The sequence below is a fragment of the Giraffa tippelskirchi genome, chromosome 10 (assembly GCF_054371585.1).
Source record: "Giraffa tippelskirchi isolate mGirTip1 chromosome 10, T2T-mGirTip1v1.2.pri, whole genome shotgun sequence".
NCBI classification, from domain to species: Eukaryota; Metazoa; Chordata; class Mammalia; order Artiodactyla; family Giraffidae; genus Giraffa; species Giraffa tippelskirchi.
In genome coordinates, this window is record NC_137284.1 from 1,506,051 (window position 1) to 1,530,688 (window position 24,638).

At 47.3% G+C, this 24,638-nt stretch overlaps 1 long non-coding RNA gene across 1 annotated transcript; it reads right to left on the reverse strand.

Annotated features, from left to right (window-relative positions):
- Window positions 1-1,003: 1,003 nt before the first annotated feature.
- Window positions 1,004-24,496, reverse strand: LOC145523275 (uncharacterized). The gene is made up of 6 exons (XR_014066461.1): window positions 23,845-24,496; window positions 23,699-23,739; window positions 22,784-23,000; window positions 20,292-20,358; window positions 11,689-11,955; window positions 1,004-2,008 (listed from the first exon to the last, which is right to left on the reverse strand). It is a non-coding gene; the product is annotated as an uncharacterized LOC145523275 (long non-coding RNA).
- Window positions 24,497-24,638: the final 142 nt, after the last annotated feature.

Below are 24,638 nucleotides of genomic sequence, written 5' to 3' on the forward strand. Positions count from 1 at the left end.
GGTCGTGTATGGATGTAAGAGTTGGACTATTAAAAAGACTAAATACCGAAGAATTGAGGCTTTTGAACTGTGGTGTTGGAGAAGACTCTTGAGAGTCCCTTGGACTGAAAGATCAACTAGTCAATCTTAAAGGGAATCAATCCTTAATATTCATTAGATGAACTGATGCTGAAGCTGAAGCACCAGTCCTTTGGCCACCTGACGTGAAGAGCCAACTCATTAGAAAAGACCCTGATTCTGGGAAAGACTGAGGGCGGGAGGAGAAGGGGATGGCAGAGGTTGAGACGGCTGGATGGCGTCACTGATTCAATGGACATGAGTTTGAGCAAGCTCTGGGAGTTGGTGAAGGACAGGGGAGCCTGGCGTGCTGCAGCCCATGGGGTCACAAAGGGCTGGACACGACTGAGTGACTGAACAACAACAAGCTGTAGAATTAGGGTTCAGGTGTGTGTCGGCGAGCACAGGAAAGAAAAATTGAAATTTATTAACAGGAGGCAAGGTTGCCAGATGTCATTTAGAACCGAAATGTAAAAAACACAACAAGAATAAATCTAACAAAAGACACACAAGATAGAGGGATAATAAAATCCCTTTGTTGCAAAGTATTGCAGATGATCAACATCGCTGGAAATGTCACCCCTGCTCAACGAGAGGAAGATGCAGCATCTTTAAAATGTTCATTATCCCTAAATTAATCCGCGAATTCAGGGCAACTCACCCACATTCCAATATGGATTCTCAGATAAACTGACATTAATTCTAAAATTCCTGTGGAAGGAAATAGGGCCTGGATATCAGAAGGCTGAGCTGGGGGGATTCTTTCCTAGCAGCCATCCTTCCTGTAAAGCTGGGTCCTCCAAGCTGGTGGGGTGGGCGTCCTCTATGCGCACAGCAGAGTGGGGCCCTCGACACGGGGAGGCCTGGTGGGGGGGGGGGTGGTGCCAGAAGCAGCGGGGACGGGATGGGCTGTGTGGGCTGAAAGAAGAACCCGCAACAGGCGATCTGTGAGTTTCAGTTTTATTTGGGGTTTACTAAGGGCTGGAAACCCAGGTGGCTCGGTGGTAAAGAATCAGCCCAACAATGCAGGAGACATGGGTTCGATCCCTGGGTTGGGAAGATCCCCTGGAGTAGGAAATGGCACCCCCCTCCAGTATTCTTGCCTGGGAAATCCCAGGGGTGGGGGAGCCTCATGGGCTACAGTTCATGGGGTTGAGAGTCGGACACAACTGAGCGTGCACACACCTCACACCTAATGACTACAGCCTGAGAAGCAGTCTCTCAGCAGCTCTGAGGAATTGGTCCTAAGAGCTGGGGGTTGGCGATCAGTATAGCTGTGACTTTGTCAAAGGGTCCCTGCAGCCAAGCTCCTGTCTTGGTAGAATGTTGCTGAAGGTCACGAGGAATAGGTATCTGAGTTAAGGATTTTAGTGGTTCTCTAAGTATGAGGAGATGCAAGAATCTGGGTTCATAAATTTTCTTCTGAAAATGTCCAGCTGACTGAGGGCCTGTTCTGCCTGTTTCCCCAGAGCACAGAGTGTCTCGTTCCTGGTCTGTGCGTTGAATTCCTTCCAGGGTGTGTTGTAGGTGGGACTGGGCGGTGGGCAACATTCTTCTCAGCTGAAACAGCTGCACGTCCATCGACAGCAAAACAAAATACCAGCCCCGCCCTCCCCCGTGGTGGTTCGTGTCCAGTCACTGCATCGTGTCCGACTCTGTGACCCCGTGGACTGCAGCGCCCCAGGCTCCCCTGTCACTCACCCTCTCCCGGAGTTTGCTCAGAGTCACGTCCACTGGGTCAGGGATGCCACCCAACCATCTCATCCTCTCTCACTCCCTTCTCCTTCGGCCCTCAATCCTTCCCAGCAACAGGGTCTTTTCCAATGAGTTGGCTCTTCACATCAGGAGGCTGGAGTCCTGGCGCTTCAGCGTCAGTCCTTCCAATGAATATTCAGGGTTGATTTTCTTTAGGATTGACGGGTTTCAATTCTGGTCACTGAAAGCTCTGCATCTAATAAAGAAGACGTGAACTTTTAAGAAAAAAGTATAAGAGAATCATCAGAAAGCTCAACTATCAAGGAAAATGTCTTAAACAGGCACAAACTCCACAAACCATAAAACAAAAGATCAATACATTCAACAAAAATAAGGTTTAAAAAAATAAACTTCTCTGCATCTAAAGACACCACAAGTGAAAACGCGAGGCATCTCTTGGGAGGAGGTATTTGTAACACACACATCAGTGATGAAGAATTAGTATTCAGTGTATACAGGAGGCCATCTGCCTCTGGATTCAACCTGGCTCAGATTGAAAATACTCAGGAAAGAAAATTCCAGGAAGTTCTCAAAAGCAAAGCTTGCATCTGCTGCATGTCAGCAACTGTTTATGTACTATTTAAATTGTATTTACAGCTGGTTACACAACATATACACAGTGTTGTTGCTGTTGTTGTTCAGTCACCAAGTCATGTCTGACACTTTGCAACTCCATGGACTGTAGCCCGCCAGGCCCCTGTGTCCATGGGATTTCCCAGGCAAGAATGCTGGAGTGGGTTGCCATTTCCTTCTCCAGGGGATCTTCTCTAACCTGTGTCTTGCACATCTCCTGCATTGGCAGGCGGGTCCTTTACCACTGAGCCTACCAGGGAAGCCCTTCCCATTGTATTCGGTATTATAAAGAATATAGAGATGATCTGAAGAACATGCGGGCACGTAGGTAGGGTACGTGCAGACGTATCACTGTTTTATAGAAGGGACTTAACCATCCTCAGACACGGAGGACCGCTCTGCAAGGAACTCGAGGACACCATCAGGAAGGCAAGCAATCGAAGAGAGAAGTGGGCCAAATTGGGAGTAATCAACCACAGGAAAGAGACCCTGAGTGATCACAGCAAGTGGGAAGTCAAACATGGACGATCACTGCTGTCAGCTCAGACCAACGAGATGAGCAGAACACAGATGCCATGGAGGGGAAGGAAAGAATGAGGCCCATCGATGCAGAGGGAGTGCTGGACCGAGAGGCTCCGCTAACGTGACACTCGACTGAGGCAAAGGTCATCACCGGCTGCAGACAAGCCTGGATGGAAAGTCAGTGCACACAGAACACTCCATCTCCGAGTCACACCTTCTGATGACTGAGGTCGTCAGAAATATGTGCACAATCTACCATGGGCGTGGAAAAGAATTCTGAGCCAAACTGAGGACTATAACCCGGAAGCCAGCCTCTGGATGACGCTGAGGGACCGCTGCCCGGAAACGTGTTTTTCAGCCCCGTTTTTTGTCTTCTCAGAACAAAGAACATCAAACAAGTCAGGGGTACATTCCTTCAAGGTTTCGAGGAAAAACAGACCCGCATGCACACAGTGAGTCAGGATGGCCTTGGCGCCTGGGAAGGCGGCCTTATCATCAAAGGAGCGCCAGCGTTGGCATCCCAGGAAAGGAAGTGTTTGTCTTTATCTGTAATATGGACATTCTTTACCTCTGGTCAATACGCCCTTTTCTTGAATGATTAAAGCAGATGCACAACGCCTGTGGGGTAGGCCACAAACAGGCCGTTTTGACTGAGCATAAAGTTTAAACTGAATCGTGTATAAGCCAGAATAATTTCCCCCAACCCTGAATATGCCAAAATTGCTTTCATTATTTCTCTCCTTTGATCGTACATGTCTCGATAGAAAGCATCGATAACCAAAGTATTTGTCCCTTGATGGCAGGGTGCTCGTTGTCCACCCTGGGTCCATCCTGCCCCTTGCGTTAAGCCTCCTCTGCTGGTTTCCATGTGTGTAGGGATTTGCTTAGTTATCCACGTAGGGTAGACACTAATCAGACTCAGTAAACAAGCACAGAGTCTTGCTAATGGGGAAACATTTCACAGGCTATGCATTTTATCAAGCATGCTGAACGGTCACATAAACATTTAGCAGTAGACTTGTGTCATGAACGCATTGACAGGAAAAGACTGATAAATACATGTTATGAAAATAATAATTATCTATAAAGCAGACTGGGAAAAAATTGCTCATGCCTGCAAAGAGCCAGCTAAGCAGGTCATTTAAGGGGTCAGTTTTTCTTACATCTTGGGAAATTCCTTCTAGGCGAGTCTCAGCTGCTCCGGAGGTAAATGTAACAAGAAGTCTTTGCCGTAGCACAGACGCCCCCCCTCCAGCCAGCAGAGCATCCGAGGCAGCCCTGTTATCTAATATGACCCGGGCGAGGGAGTGGAAGGATGTCTGTTTTGCTTCAGTGCTTTTTGCAGCCTCCTCAACTATTTGACCAGTGGTGCCTGATAGGTTTCTGATCATCTGTTTACATACATTCCTGTGTTAGGAATTCGTTTTTCTAAGAGACTTTGCCACCAGTGTCTTGGTATCCTGCTGACATGGATCTCTTGACTCTGTAATGGGGAGAGTAAGGAGGTTCGTTTATTTCTCTGTGTATTGACAATGGGGGAACTTAATAAGCCAGCGGCCATAAATCTGTTTGCCAGCTGCTGAGATGTTTATGTGCCCATCCTTGGCAAGGTGGATCATTTCCAACACCACATGTGGAAGAGAAACCTGGGAAAGTGAGCGTGGTTCCTCCCCGAGAGCCCTCATTGATAGCCTCATTAATTGGGAGTTTTGTTAACACGGTGTTAAACCATGGGTCATTTCCTTTGCAATCTCTCCAAAAGCCATCTGTAATGGTGTTTGACAGGAGGAGTTGCTGGCTTCATTTACTTGTGTTTTTCTCTTGACAACACTTGTTAATTAAGAAAGGGTCAGAGTGGGGCTGGGGGTGTCCTGGGGAAGGCGTGCTTGGTCTCTTAAGAACAGAGGGAAATATTAGACAAGAGACGGACATGCTCATATGCTGAAGAATTTGAACCTGAACGGTCAGGCCAGAGGGAGGTTTGTCTAGCTGAGTGCTTATCTTAGGAACATCTGAAACATCAGTGATGGCTGCTATGAGGGGCCTACATCAGTCCTTCACTGACCAAGGAATTGGATGACAGGCCCAATGGTCAGCTACTCTGCTCGCCGTAGAGGTCCCCTGTGACAACTTTACCAAAGAATTTCCTTTCCATCCTGAACGTTGGGGCCAAGGTATAGCCGGAACAATCACTTTTTATTTTGCTAGGGAGACAAACATTTGAATAACAGTCCAACTGAACTAGCAGGGCGGGCCTTACGGGCCCGGATTCCTGGGTCAGCTCTCTCTGCCGCTGTCAGCCTTCTTGCCCTGTCCTGATGGTTGTTTTAAGGTGACTTCGAGGTCAACAGTCCTCTCTGCAGACCAGTCTGATGCAGAGGCCTTTGTAAAGTGGGAAATGTGAATTCAGGAGAAAATTGCCTTCAGTTTCACTGTGCGTGAGCTAGTGAAGAGTCCCTGGTAAGGGTCCTTCCGTCCAGGTTGGAGAGAAAGTCCTTTAAATGATGTCTTGTTCAGTCTACACAGTCTCCTGGGTGCAGGTCATAGGGTGTCTGATCTTCATCCGAAGAGCGTTGACTGTGATTAGCCTCAGAAAGCAGCTTAGAACATCCTTTTAATAATTCACTTAAACTTTACAATAACGTGACACAGTAACAAGGACTCATTTAGGAAGTGAATTTTAAGCAGAAAATATCAAACCTCAAAGACAATAGCACCAGAACTTAATATCCACAAAGGTATACTGTTGAAACATATTTTGTCTCTCTTAACTTATCCTTATTTCCATCAAATATAGCCAGATTAAGACTGTTTGCAAAAAATAAGTCTGGTTTCAAGAAACTTGGCCTGATTATTTACCTAAGGTTAATTGAACACACAGGTTCTTTCTTTTTTATCGGGGTATAGTTGATTTGCCATATCACATTAGTTTCAGGTATGTAACATAGTGATTCATCATTTGATAGATTATACTCCATTCACAGTTATTACAAAATGGTGGTTTTATTTTCCTGTGCTCTACAACATATCCTTGCTGGTTATCTACTTTTTCACACTTTTTTTTTTTTCCCACTGAACTGAACAGCAAGTGGGATCTGAGCTCCCCGACCAGGATCAAGCCTGGGTGCCCTGCATCAGCAGCGTGGAGTCTTGACTACTGGACTACCGGGAAAATCCTGATTATTCACTTTATACACCGCAGTTTGTACCTCTTAATCCCATGCGGCTATCTTGCCTCTTCTCCTTCCTTCTTCCCCCTGATAACCACTAACTTGTTCTGTGAGTCTGTTTCTGTTTTGTGATGTACAGTCGTTTGCTTTATTTTTAGGTCCCACATAAAAATGATACCATAGACTATTTGCCTTTCTCTGACTTATTTCATTAACCATAATATTCTCTAAGTTAATCCATGTTGCTGAAAAATGGCAGAATTTCATTTTTATGGCTAATATTCCACTGGGGCTCCCCTGGTGGCTCAGTGGTAAAGAATCCATCTGCTAATGCAGGAGAGGTGGGTTCAATCTCTGGGTCAGGGAAGATGCCCGGGGAGAAGGAAATGGTAGCCAACGCCGTGTTCTTGCTCGGGAAACCCCATGGAACGAGAAGCCTGGCAAGCTATAGTCCGTGGGGTCACAAAAGAGCTGGACAGGACTTAGCGACTGAACAACAATGAAACATTCCTCCGTGCACATGACATCTGTGTATCATACACACACCACAGTGTCTCCGAGCGCCTCCACTGGTGGACGCTCGGGTTGCTGTCATATCGTAAACAATGCTGTCATGAACATTGAGGTGCGTGTGTCTTTTCATATTAGTGCTTTCATATTCTTTGGATATACACCCAGAAGCGGAATTGCTAAACCATATGGAAGCCGTATTTCTAGCTTCTTTAGGAGCCTCCACACTGCTCTCCATAGTGGCTGCACCAACTGACTTTTCTACCAACCAGGCCTCTCTTTTTTTCCATGTCCTCACCAACCATTGTCACTTGTGGTCTTTTTGATGATGGCCATGGTGATGGGCATTACCGACTCAATGGACATGCGTTTGGGTAAACTCCGGCAGTTGGTGATGGACAGGGAGGCCTGGCGTGCTGCGATTCATGGGGTCGCAAAGAGTCGGACACGACTGAGCAACTGAACTGCACTGACCTGATGGTGATGGGAGTGAGGCGATGTCTCACCATGGGTTTGATTTACGTTTCTCTGATGATCAATGACGTGAGCACCTTTTCATGTGCTGTTGGCCGTCAGTACATCTTCTTTGGGGTTAAAGTGAAAGTCACTCAGTCGTGTCCGGCTCTGCAACCCCATGGACTATACAGTCCGTGGAATTCTCCAGGCCAGAATACTGGAGTGGGTAGCTGTTCCCTTCTCCAGGGGATCTTCCCAACCCAGGGATTGAACCCAGGTCTCCTGCATTGCAGGTGGAGTCTTTACCAGCTGAACCACAGGGAAGCCTTCTTTGGGGTTATGGGCACTTTCAAATTTGGCTGTGTTGAAACTAACTCATAAACAATCTCAAACTGGGCTTTTCAAAGGCCTTCCGTGGCCAGGAAAGCTATGCTGTCAGACTCTGCCAGCAGCACCTATAGGTTTGAGTGGATTCCTGTCTTCTCAAGGTCCAGAGTGTTTCAAGGTTCCTGCGCCTGCCAAGAAGCAACCTTCCTCATTCACCTGGAAAGCTGCTGGGCACTGGAGTTCCCAAGGCTAAAGGGATCAGGTAGAGAGAAGAGAGAGATGCTTCAGTTCTGTTTACAAAGGTGGTAATTTACAAAATTGCTTCCAGTCATAATAAGCTTAAGGGGAGAGGCTCTTTTACATCTGGAAAACAAAGATTAAAAGCCAGTAACATGTCAAACAAAAAGTCATAAAAATTGTAATCACACTTATCAGGTCACTCAATGCCCCGTAATAAGTTTTTGTCCTGTTTGAGTCCAGGTTCTCTGTTAGCTTTGTTGACCTTGCCTGATGATTGAGGGTGACAGGAATACAGATAATTTCAAGAAGTTTGTGAGGGTTTTTTTTGTTGTTGTTAAGACTCGTATGATTTGCCCAGCAAAGTGGGTGCCTTGATTACTGGAGATTGTGGAAGGGAAAGGCCAAGTGGAACACACATTCTTAAACTGTTTCTTTGTCATCATGAGGCCATAAGCCTTGTATCAAGGGAAGGCTTTACTCCATCAAATAGAAAGAAAGGGTTTGTCAGGGAGACGGGAGGAAGCAAGAGGCCGTCTTGGGTTCCCCACAGCCCTGATTGTTCATGTAATTTACAGCCGTTGGTTACCCATCTTAATTTCTTTGATTTAGGAGCAGGCTATTGCCATTTTACAAGGTCATCAGGATGGGAAACGTCTGACAGTGAGGGATAAATTTTGTAGACACAGAGTGGACTTTGTCTACACATGCCATAAACTGTACAGATTCTGTTTTTTTACCCTAATTCTTGGGTTCAGCCCCTTCAGTGGGAGCCTCAGTTTTTATGTCAGATAACATTTTATGTCAGGACACACAAGGCTTCCAGGAATTTCATGTAATTTCTGGAACACATAATGTATAATATATTTATATGGACATAACATAAAGAAGGCTTAATGTTGTTTTTTGTTTGATAGTATTTCCCATGTCACTTAACATCCTAAATAAGCCTAATTAGTTTAATAGCTTTATTTTTTTAAATTCATTTATCTTTAATTAAAGGATATTTGCTTTACAATATTGTGCTGCTTCCTGCCACACAAAAATCTCTCTTTAAAATTCTTCAGGACAACATCACACTCTTTGCCCTTCACAAAACATATTTCCATTTTTCATACCTTATTTTACTGAAAACATGCATCTTATTCTTTTCCTTCCTAGTTCCCTTGTATGCTGAAATGTTTTCCTTTTTAAAGTAGCTTTTTAAAAATGTATTTATTTTTAATTGGAGGACGATTACTTTACAGTGTTGTGCTGGTTTCTGCCGTACATCAACATGAATCAGCTGTAGGCATACATACTTCCCCTCCCTCTTGAACCTCCCTCCCACCTCCCCCCCATCCCACCCCTCGAGGTGGTCCCAGAGCACCGGGCTCGAGCTCCCTGCATCACACAGCAAATGCCCACCGGCTGGCTGTTCACACCCGGTGACGTACATGTGTCCAAGCCGCCCGGTCCATCCGCCCCACCCTCTCGGCCTCCTCTGTGTCCACAAGTCTGTCCTCTGCGCCTGCATCTCCGCTGCTGCCCTGCGGATAGGCTCATCAGCACCATCTTTCTAGACTCCATATACACGTGTTAATAGACAATATTTGCTTTTCTATTTCTGACTCACTTCACTCTGTATAATAGGCTCTCGGTTCATCCACCTCATTAGAACCGAGTCAAATGTGTTCATTTTTACGGCTGAGTAATATCCCATCATATATATGTCCCACAGCTTCTTTGTCCATTCATCTGTTGATGGATATCTAGGTTAAAGTAGCTTTAATTACATATATACTATAATTTGTAGCCCTTAAAAATACCTGAATCTTTAGCAAAAACCAAGAAGCAAGCAACTGTGAACTGTTTGTCATCTCAGTATCTCCTGGTGGGCAAACTTGTAAACCTATTCTGTAACCTCTAGAAACGTCGATTCCCCCTCAGCACGATTTATTGTCTCAATGTGGTATAAGACATGTGTCCAGGAAACCCAAACAGCTTTAGTTTTCTCTGTTAAGAAGATACAGGAGGTAAACTTAGACTTGCTTAGCAATTAGTGTTTTAGTATTTTATCTCCATTGGAAGTGATCTGGCTATTTAATGAATTCCCGTCATTTAATTTAATTTAGCAAAACTAAAGTTTCAAATTACCAAAATCTGGAGAAACTGTTTTTAAGTGGACATACCATAAAACACAATTATCCTTTTTCTCAATTTTTTAATTTTTAAATTTTTGGCTGCACCCCACAGCACGTGGGATCTTAGTTCCCTGAGCAGGGATCAAACCCGTACCCCTTCCATTGGAGGCACAGAGTCCTAACCACTGGACTGCCAGGGAAGTCCCTCAGTTTTTTAAAACAAAGTATAGCTGATTTACAATGGTATGTCGATCTCCGCCGTACAGCAAAGTGACTCAGTTATACACACACATATACGTTCTTTGTTAATATTCTTTTCCATAACGGTTTATCACAGGATGTTGAATATAGTCCCCTGTGCTAGACAGCAGGACCTTGCTGTTTATCCATTCTCTGTGTGATAGTCTTCCTCTGCTAACCCCAAACTCCCCCTCCATCCCTCCACCCCTCCTCCCCCCGCCCCCACCCCGGCAACCAGAAGTCTGTTCTCTTCATTATACTCAATGTTGATGGCCCTAAAGACATGCCTGTGTTAACCAAACCAACAACTTAAATTTATTTTCATTTACTGAAGATCAATCCTATATCACATGATTCCTTCTAAAAACTTAGATTAGTTTTGTTATATTTAGAAATATTTACACGTTATATTTAATGGGTGAGCACTTGTGCGTGTGTGTACGTTCACTTCAGTCACTCAGTCGTGTCCCACTCTCTGCGACCCCATGGACTGTAGCCCGCCAGGCTCCTCAGTTCTTGGGATTCTCCAGGCAAGAGTACTGGAGTGGGTAGCCATTCCCTTCTCCAGGGGATCTTCCCAACCTAGGAATCAAGCCCAGGTCTCCAGCATTGCAGGCAGATTCTTTACTGTCTGAGCCACCAGGGAAGCCTATACTGTAAGTCAACTAAATAGAGCTCTTTTACAAATTAATTTCAGTTATATTAACCGCAAGTAAAAAAGGACCCTACTTATGAGTATACAAAGATGTATGTACATCCAGATAGGCACAGACAAAGATCTCATAGTTTTCCTGATTCAGTTTTCAAAGTTTCCCCTTATGTTTTTTCAGTCTTAGGTTCTTCTAGCTGAGTCAAGGCTATGGTCACAAGCAATGGCGGTTGTGCTTGTGTTTCAAGGACATGATAAGAGTTCTAACACCAAGCTTCCTGTCGGGAGTACTTCTGTTCTCTCAGGGTCAGAATCTTGAGAAAGGGATGTTTTACAGAGCTAGCCTTCCTTAACTGCAAGTGCAAAAAAAAAAAAAAATCCATTTTGAAATGTCAAAAGAGTCCCCATCCAGGCCATCTTAGGGCCCGACAAGGCCTTGCAAGGACGGGGTTTGTTCCAGGTGTAGAAGCCAGCCAGGACTCCTGTGGGCACTGCCCACCTGATGGGAGCTGGTGGGCTCTAAAAGTACAATTTCCCACTTCTTTTTTAAAGTTCCATTTTACTATAAAATGGGCTTCCTTGGTGGCTCAGATGGTAAAGAATCTGCCTGCAATGTGGGAGACCCGGGTTGGATCCCTGGGTCAGGAAGACCCCCTGGAGAAGGGCATGGCTACCCACTACAGTAGTCTTGCCTGGAGAATCCCACGGACAGAGGAGCCTGGCGGGCTACAGTCCACGGGGTCGCAGAGAGTCGGACACAGCTGCAGGGACTAACTACACACCCAGTGAGCCAGCGTGGCCCTGGCACCTGGGAAGGGCGTCTTATTGAAGGAGGACCGGCGTTGGTGTCCTGGGAAGGGAGGTGCTTCATCTTTATTTTAACACGGACATGCTTTCCTTCTGGTCAGTGCACCCTTTCCCTGAAAGATTACAACAGACGTCGAGCAGACGTTTGACAGGCCACCAAGAGGCTGCTTTCCTTGGCATAAAATCCAAGTTAAATCAGAATGAGCGCCTCACACCCTAGAGCTGAACATTTCTCCCATCATTTTTCAAGTTAAAAGTGTACCTGAAAACACAGAAAACTGGTGAGCCTCATCTGAACCCGGTGATAGCCTCATCTGAACCCGGTGATCCGTCTCAGCGCCGCCCACAGCGAGAGCCACGGGCCTCGGGCACCTGGTCGTGAAGAGCCCTGAGGACCCAGCACCACCGAAGCCACGTTCTGGCCCCAAAGTTCAGCCTGGGTCTGACTGTGAAGAAACTGTCCAGCCAATTTGATTGTGAGATCCTCTTCAAGAAAAGCGGCCCAGACTCTTCAAAGCTGTCACCGATCCTTCAAAGCAAAAAAAAAAAGAAGGAATGAACGACAAGGTCCTACCGTGTAGCACCGGGAACTATATTCAATATCCTGTGATAAACATAATGGAAAAGAATATGTTAAAAAATGTGCACGTATGTATAACTGAATCACTTTACCATACAGCAGTAATGGACACAGTATTATAAATCAACTACATTCCCATGAAAATAAATAAATAATGCACACTGGATGCTACAAAAAATACAGAATTCACACAACGACATATACAGTTTGTTGTTTCTAATCTTTTTACACTTGGGTTTACTATGAACATGAGTGGAGAAGTAATGAAATATCATGTGAAAACAACGGTTTCATCATGGCTACTTAAGAAAAGAATGGCTATCTGGCAATTTTATGTTCAACTGTAAACAAACAAGAATGTTATGACACTGGCATCTGAAAAGGCAATAAAGTGACTGAGAAGAACAACAACAAAAAAGTGATGACCTCCGCCGGACCGAGAGAGGTGAAAGGGCCGGACAAGTGGGGTGCGTGGCCTTGATCGTGTCCGGAACGCCGGAGGCCCCGTGTCGGTGGTGTGATCCGGGGGCGTGATCCAGGAGGGGGCCCTGTTCTCACGAGACTCCTGTCTGCACCTCCGCTCCAAGGCTCGGGGGAGGTGTGCACTGAAGCATGCTCGCCCATCCTGGGAGAAGGCGTTGGAGGATGAGGCCTGGGAGACTCATTTGTCCGCCCCTGGGCAGCTTGAAAAGGCCCACTGGTTTCTGCTGAGTGCACACTCTTGTTGGTAATTACGGAAAATTAGAGCAGCTCCAATCCTCCACCAAGAGGAGGCATATTGGGGAGTATCTGTGAGTGGAGTTGACACGGTTAAAACAATGACCCAGAGCTGCATGCATGCCCCGGCAAAGGTTCCCAAACAGCGCTGGGAGCTCTGAGAAAGTCGCCAAAGGAAAAACACAGGGCAATGGGACTCCCAAAACGTGGTTCAATACGTGGACATAAGCTCCACGGGCCTGGCTGTGAGGAACGCACAGCTCAGATGCACGGTCCCCTCTGCGGGGGAGGCATCTCTGGTGGGGGTCGCTCAGAGCCTCGGGACCCTGCCTCACGCCCTTCGTCTTTCTTAAGCCAAGTGCTGGGCGGCAGATGCAGGTTCTTCCCACTTTTATTTATGTTTCTGGCAGGTCTTAAACAGTTCGTGATCGTTAAACTTTGGGGGAAGGATCTTTGCTGCAAGTCAATCCTTATTTCTGAGAACAAAACACCAAGCTCAATAAACTATAGAAAATTATAAATAAGCACTTCCTTTATCTACCCTGGATGGTGGAACACAGAGGTATCCGCAGTCCGAGACAGGAACCAAACAAGGATGCCTGCTTTTACCATTACTGCTCAGCCCTGCTCCATAAACTGAAGACAATGCAAAAGATGTTAAACGGAAATAAGATGTACAACTTCTGGAAAGGAGGAGACCAAAATACCACATTCCTAGGAGCCCCGAGAGAGTCAGCGGAAGAGCGTTCAGAATGAATGAGAGAATTCAGGAAAGGAGCCAGATGCAAAATACATATTTTACATCAATATTTTTATGATTTTCTAGCAACCACCAGTTAGAAGATAAAGCAGAATTTTAAAAAATGCTATTCTCAAACAAAAAGGAGAGGGGGAGCGAAGAACATAAAAAGACTTAGCAAAAACCTTCTTCAGAAATGTTCAGGATCTGTAGGAAGAAAACAACACACTTTACTGAGAAATAAAAACATGAAGTCTGAAAAAGAAAGAAAGAGAAAACACACCACGTTCTTGGGTAGGACATTTACAAACATCAGATCTTCCCAAATTCATGTATAGGTTCGCCAGATTTCCAACCAAAATTCTGATAGGATTTATTTGGGGGTGAGGGGTGAGCCAGGGGTGGGGAGGGAGTTGGCAAGACAAACCTAAAATTCGCATACAAGGAAAAATAGGCAGGAAGAGCCAAGAAAATTTTGAAAATTAAGAGCAGATTTCAGAAGTGAAGGCAGCATATCTGATGTGTGTGGAGAGCTCCCTGCAGACCAGCAGTCAGGCAAAGCTGCCTCGCCTTTGTCTCTTGAAATCCTCACAGTAGCCCCAGGAGGCAGACACTCTCATCACTTGCATTTTCCAGAAGAGCCAACTGGAGCTCAGAGTGGGCTAAGCTGAGCGCCAAGGTCACACGGCTACCAAGAAGTGGCGCCAAACACAGGCAGTAATGTGCAGCCCCTCATCTTCTCCTGTAGGTTGTACAAGTTATTTCAATTCTACAACATTTATCATCTCGATACCACGAAACCGTAAGAATCTGGCAGCATCTCCATCCGAGGTTGCAGGATATTTAATCAGGAGGTTGAGAAAAATCAGAAATGTATTCAGGAGGAGAAAAGGTAATGAGATTGTTACTCCAGGACCAAATATACCAAATATCAAAATACAAGCCAGGAGAGTTACAGAGGTCAGCATGTGAAAAAAGAAATGTTTAAAATAAAACTATAGAGAAATATAGGTATGTATCTATCTGCTTTCATACTGGCAACAGTTTTCTAAGCTTATAAACAATGAAAGTATCGTAGAAGAAAAGACTCAGTAAATTTCATCGCTCAAAAGGTTTGTTTCTGTATATCAAAAAATGCTCATCCAAATTAAAAGGCAGACATTTGCTTCTAGGCAAGATGGAGAAACAGGGACCAGATTTATCCTCTTGCCTGGAGCAACCCTCCAAACAAAACAACAACAGAAAACCATATAAGTACACGAAACAATTTATTTTTTAGGACAGTAAATGTGAGACAGTTGACAGCATCGGTCCCTAGGAGATGAGAAACAATCAGCTCCAGGATTAGAGTTGCTCAACTTGCTTCCTCGAGAGAGGAAGGGGAAATTGGGGGGGAGCCTAATGGGATCCTTGAACTGATGAGAAAGAGCTGAGGGTCCAGGGAGACCCAGGCAACAAAAGTTCATGGCACAGAGTATTGGAGTGGAGAGCACGTGCAGGGAGCCCTGGAGGCCTGCAGAGGGGCCCGCTCACATATCCAGTCGGGTAAAGAGCAACACAGGCCTGGGAGGAAATTATTCAAGGCTTGGAAGAGAACCACCAGGAGGGGTGCAGGGACCAATGTCCACTGCTCAGGCAGGGCTGGGAACAGGGTCCGTTCCCACCACCCAGACTCGGAAAATGGACACTTCACGGGGCCTGGGGCACTTGGAAAATTCCTGCATTACACTGGGAACAGTTAACCCCGAATGGGGGCACTTCCCCAGACCCACCTTACAAACCAAGAAAATCAAGACCAGAGAGGATCAGATCATGGCCAGGTGACTTAACTGCTCCCCAGAACAAAGCTCCAGAACGTTTGTAGGAGTAGAAAGAGATCCTGCACAAACGAGGGGGAAACACACAATGTCTGGCATCCGATCAAAAATTAGCAAACAGGCAAAGCTGCAGGAAAAAGCTAGCCGTAAGGAGAAGGGAAACCAATCAATGAAAAACAAGTGTGAGGAGTCAACACTGCGAACCCCTTAAAGCGCCCGCAGAACAGCAACACAGACAGAGCTAAGGAGCCAGCACAGAAGACAAAATGGGAGAGACGAGACTCTTGACTGACGCAGAGCAAGAGGCGAGAGGGAGGGAAGACAGGCAGGACCAACAGCACAGGGGCGAGAAGTGATGCACTTGTTTCCACGGTTAAGCGCGCGTTACGTGTAACTGGTCTAAATACCCCAGTTAACAGGCAGAGATGGTCACACTGGGGTTAAAACAGGAAGAATCCTCCTATGTACTGCCTACAAGAAGAGCGGTTTAAATATAAAGACACACAAAGGCTACAAGGGATTACAGACCTTTGAAATATATGTAGAGCTAAACAGGCTGTAACTGGCAGGAGAAATCTGCACGGTTACACTCCGAGATTTTAGTACCCCTCTATCAATAATTAATTGGAAATTAATGATTAATTGTTTAGTGCAGAAAAATCAGCAAGAAGTTAGGAGACTAGGGCAGTACTTGACTTGATTGACATTTATAGAGCATGCCATTCAAATACACATTCTTTCCAAGTGCACATGGAACATTTACCAATATAGATCATGTTCTGGGCCATTAAACAAGACTTAATAAGTTGAGATGGATTCAAGTTACATAAATTATATTCTTTGACCATAATGGAATTAAATTTTAAATCAATAACAGGAAAAAGTCTTTGGGAAATTCTCAAACATTTGGAATTTAAATAACACACTTCTAAATAGTCCTTGAGTCAAGGAAAAATCAAAAAAGGAAATTAGGAAGGATTCTTAACAGAATGAAAATAAAAACACAGCACATGGGAACGTATGCAAAACTGCTATAGCAGGACTTAGGGTGAAATTTCTCCTACAAAATGCTTATATCGGAAAACAAGGGAGAGCTCAAATCAGTGACCCCAGCTTCTACCCTAAGAAAAATAGGAAAAGAAATGCAAATCAGCCCAAAGTAAGCACGAGAAAGGAAATAATACAGACCAGGAAGAAATGGATGGAACAGGAAACAGAAGAACAACAGAAAAAGCAGGAAAATCAACCCCAAACTTTGTTCTTTGAGAATACAATAACCACTGATACAGCAGGTCAGGAGAAGAGAAAAGGCAATAGAACCGAAGTGACCAATATCAGCAACAAGGAGGTGACATCAATACAGTTTGTGAAAGTCACTCAGTTGTGCCTGACTCTTCGGGACCCCATGGACTACATGGAATTCTCCAGACCAGAATACTGGAGTGGGTAGCCCTTCCCTTCTCCAGGGGATCTTCCCAACCCAGGGATCGAACCCAGGTCTCCTGAATTGCAGGCAGACTCTTTACCAGCTGAGCCACCAGGGAAGCCCAAGAATACTGGAGTGGGTAGCCTTTCCCTTCTCCAGCAGATCTTCCCAACCCAGGAATCAAACTGGGGTCTCCTGCATTGCAGGCGGATTCTTTACCAACTGAGCTATCAGGGAAACCCAATACAGATTGTACAGCTATTAAAAGAATAACCAAGGAATATTATGTACAACTTTATGACAATAAACTAAACAAGTGAGATGAAAGTGTCTTTCAAAACAAAACACCAAAGACCAATCAAAGAAAGATAATCTGAATAACTCTATATCTATTAAAGAATTGACAGTGTAACTTAAAACCTTCCCACAAAGAAAACTCCAGACCCAGATGGTTTCACTGGTGGGTTATACCAAACAGCTAAAGAAAACATAATAGCAATTACATCAATCCTAAAGGAAATCAACTCTGAATATTCATTGGAAGGACTGATGCTGAAGCTGAAGCTCTAACACTTAGACCACCTGATGTGAAGAGCTAACTCATTGGAAAAGACCCTGATGCTGGGAAAGATTGAGGGCAGGAGGAGAAGGAAGTGATAGAGGATGAGATGGCTGGATGGCGTCACTGACTCAGTGGACATGAGTTTGAGCATGGAAGGGAAACCTGATGTGCTGCAGTCCATGGGGTCATAAAGAGTTGGGCACGACTGAGCTACTGAACAACAACAAAGTACAAATTCTACAAAAAAATTTTGACTCATCTATGAGGCCAGCATTACCTTGATAACCAAAACCAAAGATAGTACAAGAAGAGAAAATCACAGACCACTATTCCTCATAAACATAGACACAGAAGTCCTAAACAAAATTTTGCAAATAGAACTCAATATGTGTGATATTGATAATACATCAAGACCAAGTGTGTTTTATCCCAGCAATGCAGGGTGGGACAACATTTAAAAATTAGTCAGTAATTCACCATTTTCACAAACTGAAAAATAAAAACCATATAATCACCTCAGTAGGTGCAGAAAAAGCATTTAACAAAATTCAACACTCATTCCTGATTTCTTTAAAAAAATAAATAAATAAAGCTCTCAGCAAACTTAGGAGCAGAGGAAAAGTTCCTCTGCCCAACAAGGGCATCTAAGACGGAATGTTTTCTCACTTAAGCCAGGAGCAAGACAAGAGTGTCTGCTCTCACCACTTCCATCCAACATTGTACTCGAGGTTCTTGCTACTGCAGTCAAGCAGGAAGAAAAGGTCATGCAGATTGAAGAGCAGGAAGGAGAGACTCCTTTATTCATGGACAGCTTGATCATCCACAGGTGCAGGGGCAATTCAGTGCAGAAGTAACAGCCTTTCTAATAAATCGCATATCCACAAGCAAATGAAGGAAAAAAAGAAAAAAAAGAAGGAGGAGAACTTGGATTTATACCTCATACTACATCCAAAAACTAACTCAAAGCGAATGAATCATAGACCTAAACGTAAAACTAGAACCATAAAAACACAGGGGAGAATCTCTGTGAATTCAGACAAGACAAAGATCTCCTACATTTGATATGGAAAGCATGATCCCTAAAAAAAAAAAAGAGAGAGGATGGGTAAGTTGAAATTCATCAAGACATTTTAAAATTTGCCCTTCAAAAAGCATTGTAAAGAAAATGAAAAGATAAGCCACTGACAGGGAGAAAATCTTTGCAAAGCACACATTTCATAAAAGGCTGATCCAGAATATATAAAGAACTCTCAAAACACAACAATAAACCAATTTTTGAAAATGGGTAAAACCCAGTCTTAGAAGTAACACTTCACCAAACAAGATAATTGGACGGCAAATCAGGATGTGAAAAGGTGCCCGACACCATCAGTTACTGGGAAAATGCAAACTGAAATCACAGGACACCACTCTAGAAGAGAAGCTAAAATCTAAAAGACTGACGGCCCAAATGGCCAGAGAGCAGGAGCTCCGTGTCTATATTGGAAGCATAAACCGATACGGTTTGGCAGCATCTTTTTTTCTGTAAAAGTTAAGCATACATGTGATCTTGTAATCCTACTTCTAGGCATTTCCCCACGAGAAAAGGAAATGTTTGTCCTTACAAAGACTTTCACATGAATGTAAATAGCAGCTTTATTTTTAATTGACAAAAACTGGAAACAACCCAAATGTCCATCAGCAGATGAACGGATAAACAAAATTCTTTTTGTATCCATACGATGGCAATCAGAAGGAATGTCCCACTGATGCATGAAAAGGCACAGATGAACCTCAAAATAGTTATGTTGAGAGACAGAGGTCAGGCCAGCAAGAGTACATGCTATACAATTCCATTTATAGAAAGCCCTAGAAAATGTATACGAACACAGTCACTGATTATTTAAGAACTGGGGGTGGGGAACGGCATGGGGGGTGGGAGGAGAGGCTGCAGGGGCCAGAGGACACTGTTCGAGGTGATGGACGTGCCTGCCATCCCAACGGGGGCGGTGGTCTCACGATGTGTACATCCGTGTCGGGATGGGTTTTAGAACGGGCAGTGTACTGTATTCATACGCCAATTACATCTCAACAGAGCTGTCTTTGAAAAACTAAAAGGCAAATGACAAGAGTGGGAAAATATTTGGGGTAAAATACGAGAGACAAGGGGGTTATTGTTGCTCAGTCACTCAGTCGTGTCTGACTCTTTGCGACCCCATGGACTGCAGCCCGCCAGGTTCCTCTGTCTTTGGGATTTCTCAGGCAAGAATCCTCGAGTGGGCTGCCATCTCCTTCTCCAGAGGATCTTTCCAACCCAGGGATTAAACCTGTGTCTCCCGCACTGGCAGGCAGGTTCTTTCCCACTGAGCCCCCAGGGACGCCCCAAGGGGCTAATATAATTAATACATTAAATGCACTTGGAAATCCATAAGGAAAACATTAACACCCTCATTAGTTTGCTAGGTGACCATAACAAAGGCTCACAGCCTGGGCAGCTTAAGCAGCAGACATTTACTGTCGTTTTCCTGGAGGCTGAAACCCGAGACCCAGGTGTGGGCAGGGCTGGGTCCTCCTGAGGCCTCGATCCTCTGCCTGCAGATGGCTGTGCTCCCCCTGCGTCTTCACAGGGCCGTCCTGAGTGTGCCTGTGTCCTGGCCTCGTCTCACAAGGCCCCGGGTCCCAGGGGAGTAGGCCCACCCCCAGTGACCGCACTGTCCCCCGACTGCTTCTGCTCCAACCCAGCTGCGTCCTGAGGTGCTGGGGGTCAGGACCTCCAGGAGTGAGCCCATCCCGGAGCCTCAGAGGGGACCGTGAGCAAATGACGGGCCGGTGACAGAGTCAGAAACATGGGGGACCCGTAAACACGCCAGAAAGGTGTGCACCCCAAGTATGAGTGCAGACAACTGGGGCGTCGCGTCTCCCCACCGCCCCCACCCTCCGCTCCCTCCGTGCTGAGGACCGTGGAGGTTGTGTGCAGACCCCAGCGAGAGGCGACCCCTCTACCCTCCAGGAAGCCAGACACGTGGTCCCACAGCAGTGCCAGACCTGCGGGGCTCAGGGGACGTCCTCCAGCCAGGCCACACCAGTAGCTCTAAACATGGACGGCAAACACCTGAGGAAAAAAATTCGAGTTCTAAGGCAAGGCAAGGAAAATTTTAACACGACATTTTTTTTCCCCTTGCCCTTTGGCCTCCCCGCTCCCCTCTGGTGGGCATTATGCATCTGCATTATGCATTAACCAGACCTCCCCAAGGAAAGGAATACCTGCTCAACCATAAAAATCTATTTTTCTTGTTTTGACGTCAACCATGTAACTCTTTAGAAGATAACATTCCTTTCTCAGTCCTGTAAGGGGTCACGATGACCCACCGTTGGCCTTGGACGTGCAGACATCTTTGGTGGACTTTATGAGCAGTATATCATTTCCCTTAAAGATAGCAACTGGTAGAGAACAGACTGGCCAGATGACGGGGGGAGATATCGGGCCACACCTAATAGGCATTCTGAGCTTAAAGACATGCTCATGACCTTATTAATGCCCCTTGTTACATTACGTCTATTCCGCCTATTCAGCCTATTTTACAAGTCGATTGTTTCTTTAATCAACAACAACGTGATCGGGCCTCAGATAAAATGAATAATGATTACAGAAGCCTTGAAAGGATTGACCAGACAGACAGTTCTGCCAGATCAATCGCTGTAACAGTGTAATTCTAGGTGCAGGAAGAAGCAGCAAGAGCGACCCGATTCCTGGCCCAAGACAGAGGAGTCAGCCTGGGGGTCCCGAGGTTTGGGGTGACTGTTGACAGGGTCTAGTCTAGTAACATATCCTGAGCCACCCGTCACGGAAATCCTTGCCATGGAACACCCTGGTCACGCAATGCCCTTGGAGTCTTGACCGAAGTCAAGACGGAAGGGGAAAGGGACTGTAAAATAAGGAATGTGGCCGACCATCCAGCTCTACAGGAATGAAGTCATCACCCACCACCGCGGCTGACCGGCAGCACGCCCTGCGGGGGCTGAGGACAAAGGGCGGGATGAGGCACTCTGGGAAAACTCGCAGAGCCGGCCTGCAGACGCTTTTCCAGGAGACCATGTCATAAACCCAGCTTCCTGCATCTCCTCATACTTAGAAAAGCACAAGAACCACTGAAAACATCTTCTACGAGATGTGTGCTTGATTGCACGTACCCTTCATCAGAACCATGTGTTCACTGGTCTCCCCCTCCCGCTTCCGAACAGCCCTTGGAACTTTCTGGAACATTCAGAGTCGCCCAGGTTACAAGACCAGGCCGTGATACTGAGATTCAGAAGAACTGCGTGTCTGGTGTTGCCCCCCGGCCCCGGCCCACACCTCCCTCCCCTGGAGCCCCCAGCAGTGAGATCCACGGCAGTGTCACGGGTTCCAGCGTCTGCTGTCTTCTCCCTAGTTCCTGAAACCCCCAAGAGCCATGAAGCTGACATGGGTGCCTGGTTATTTATGTTCACAGCAAGTCCCTTTTCAGTGCTGCTGGGGTGATGTTCACGAGGAAGCTTTGGGAAAAGACCCAAGGAAGGGGGCTGACGGCAGGAGAGTCTGCCCTGAGTCGGGAGGGACCTCCAGTACCCGCACCGCCTGGAGGGGGGAGACAGGCCGGAGGCTGAGCGCACGGTCAGTGGCCAATGATTCACTCAGCTGTGTTCCGTGATGAGGCCCCCGCCCAGCCCCAGGAGGGGGAGACCTGCACAGCCTCCGGGCCTGTGAACCTGGGGAGACCTGCGGGCTGGGGGCTCGGCCCCCCACCCCGCCCTCTGCCTCTCCCTCACGTGGCTGGGGCCCTTCGCACGCGGCCTCTGCATGCCCTGGGAATGCAGGCTCCTCTGTGAGGCTCTCTGATGGCCGCATGTAAAACCGCAGCCCCCTCCCACCTCTGCTCCCCACACCTTCCCCAGCCAGTCCGGTGGATCTCACTCTTTTATCTTGTTTAGGCACCTGGTCCTCAGCGGCAGCCCCAAGGCACTGCCAAGCTCATCTTATGTTTCCCCCAACCCACCCCCCAACTTAGAGCCCTCCAGGGACGCCCACCACTCTCAGAAAGAAGCCCCTGCTCCTCAGTCTGGTTTGCAAAGCGCAGTGGGGAGGCTGCCCCCGGGAGGGCTCCTGCCTCCCCATCCTCACCTGCCTGTGGGGGCGCCTCCTCCCCGGGCCACTGCCAGGCCTCCCGGGCACCAAGCTCTGGTGTGGCCCCATGTCAGGATGTCAGATCTAACACATGAAAATGTTTGTTTAAAATAAAAGAACTATATCCCTACATGTCTGTAAGGCCCAAACCAAAACACTGACACCAACAGATACTGCCTCGTGGAGGCAGCTGGGCGGCGTCTTACAAACGGCACATGCGCAGCACGCGGCTCAGCCACCACGATCCTTGGTTCCTAATCAAGAGCTGAAAACCCAAGCCCGTGCAAAAACCTGCCCCTGGATGAGTACGGCAGCTTACTCATCATGGCCAACGTGGGGAAGCCATCGAGATGCCCCTCAGTGGGGGAGTGGGTACCTTTCCGCAGGACATCAGATGATGGCGTATCAGTTCAGTTCAGTTCAGTCGTGTCCGACTTAGTCATGTCCAACTCTTTGTGACCCCATGGACTGCAGCACACCAGGCCTCCCTGTCCATCACCAACTCCCGGAGTTTACTCAAACTCATGTCCATCGAGTCGGTGATGCCGTCCAACCATCTCATCCTCTGTCGTCTGATGGAGTATCATTCAGCTCTAAAGAGAAAGGCAGTTAGAAGCCGTGAAAAGACGCAGAGGAAATGTAAATGCCAAGAGAAAGAAGCCAGTCTGAAAGGGCTACAGAGTGTGTGATCCTAACTGCAGGACAGTCTGGAAAAGCAGACCCATGGAGACAGTAGAATGACCCATGGTTGTGGGGGTCGGGACCAGGGGTGGACAGGAGCAGCTCAGTGGGCTTTCTGGGCAATGACTCTCCCCGCAGCTGCTGTCATGTGGACACATGTCACTGTACATCTGGCAAAACCTGTAGAATGCCCACCAAGAGTGAACCTCCAAGCCGACTATGGACTTCAGCTAACAACAATATATCAGCATTGCTCCATCAGCTGCAACATGCGTGTCACGTTGGTGTAAGTGTTAATGCTATGGGAGGCTGGGGGGCAGGAGAAGCTGAGTGTATGGGAATTCTTTGTACTTTCTCAGCAATTTCCCTGTAAACTTAAAATCATTCTTTAAAGAGTCTATTAAAAAACAATAAAGACAGTTGTTTATCTGAGCTTTGAATTTAATTGGCATCCTCTCCTCTGTTTGGCAAACTCAGCCCCCGAAGCCGTGTGTTGCTCGGGAAGGGGGGGAGGTGATGACCCGGGGCAGGGAAGGGGGGAGGCCGCCCGCGGGGTGCGGGGGAGGCCGCCCGCAGGCTTCTCTGGCTGCCAGGGTCGAGACCCACCCACCTCACACTCACAGGTCCCAGGCCAGAAGGGGAAGAATCCAGCTGGCAGATAACCAGAGAAGGGGTCTAGTGTTGCGGGGTCCGCATCGTTGAGACCCCATCGAGGACCTCCACTCCCTCAGCCTCACTGATCAGAGCATCGCCTACCGAGGTCCAGCAGGACGCTGACCCACGCTGCCTCCCATCCGCGTGTTCCAGCCACATTCTGAGCAACATGGAGACCTCTGGGTTGGCACATGGCTGCTAAGTCAAAGCTTTACGAGTGGAGCAGAAAGCTCCCCGGCCTCCAGGTTGGGGAACCCCATCCTCTAGCTCCCACACTCTCCCCACCTCCGGGGCCCTGCCACGGTCACCGTCAGCCTCCTCTAGCTCCCACACTCTCCCCACCTCCGGGGCCCTGCCACGGTCACCGTCAGCCTCCTCTAGCTCCCACACTCTCCCCACCTCCGGGGCCCTGCCACGGTCACCGTCAGCCTCCTCTAGCTCCCACATTCTCCTCACCTCCGGGGCCCTGCCACGGTCACTGTCAGCCTCGCTGGGCCCGGGCTGCGGGAGGACATTGCCCGACCCTTCCCTGCCCTTCCCCGCAGGCACGCCGCCCCCCACTCACAGCTGACGCCCCCAGCACCGGCGCCCCACCACCATCGGTTTCCTCATCCTGGATGAATCCACTTAGGGTCTCCAGCACCAAGCATGACAGGAAGGAGGGCCCTCCAGCGCCTTCCCGCCCCGGGGCCCCCAGGAGCAGCCCTGCGCCCTCCCAGGCTCCCCTGCTCTTGCCTCCTTGCCATCCCACCCCCACCCTGGAGCCCCGTCCCCCTAGATCTGCCCACTGTGTGTACATGGGGGTGGGGTGAGCAACGGAGGGTCTCTGATCCCACTCTGTGACAGGTCCCCAGTGAGGGCTGCGTCACGGCTGGAGGCAGGGCGGGCCAGCTGCG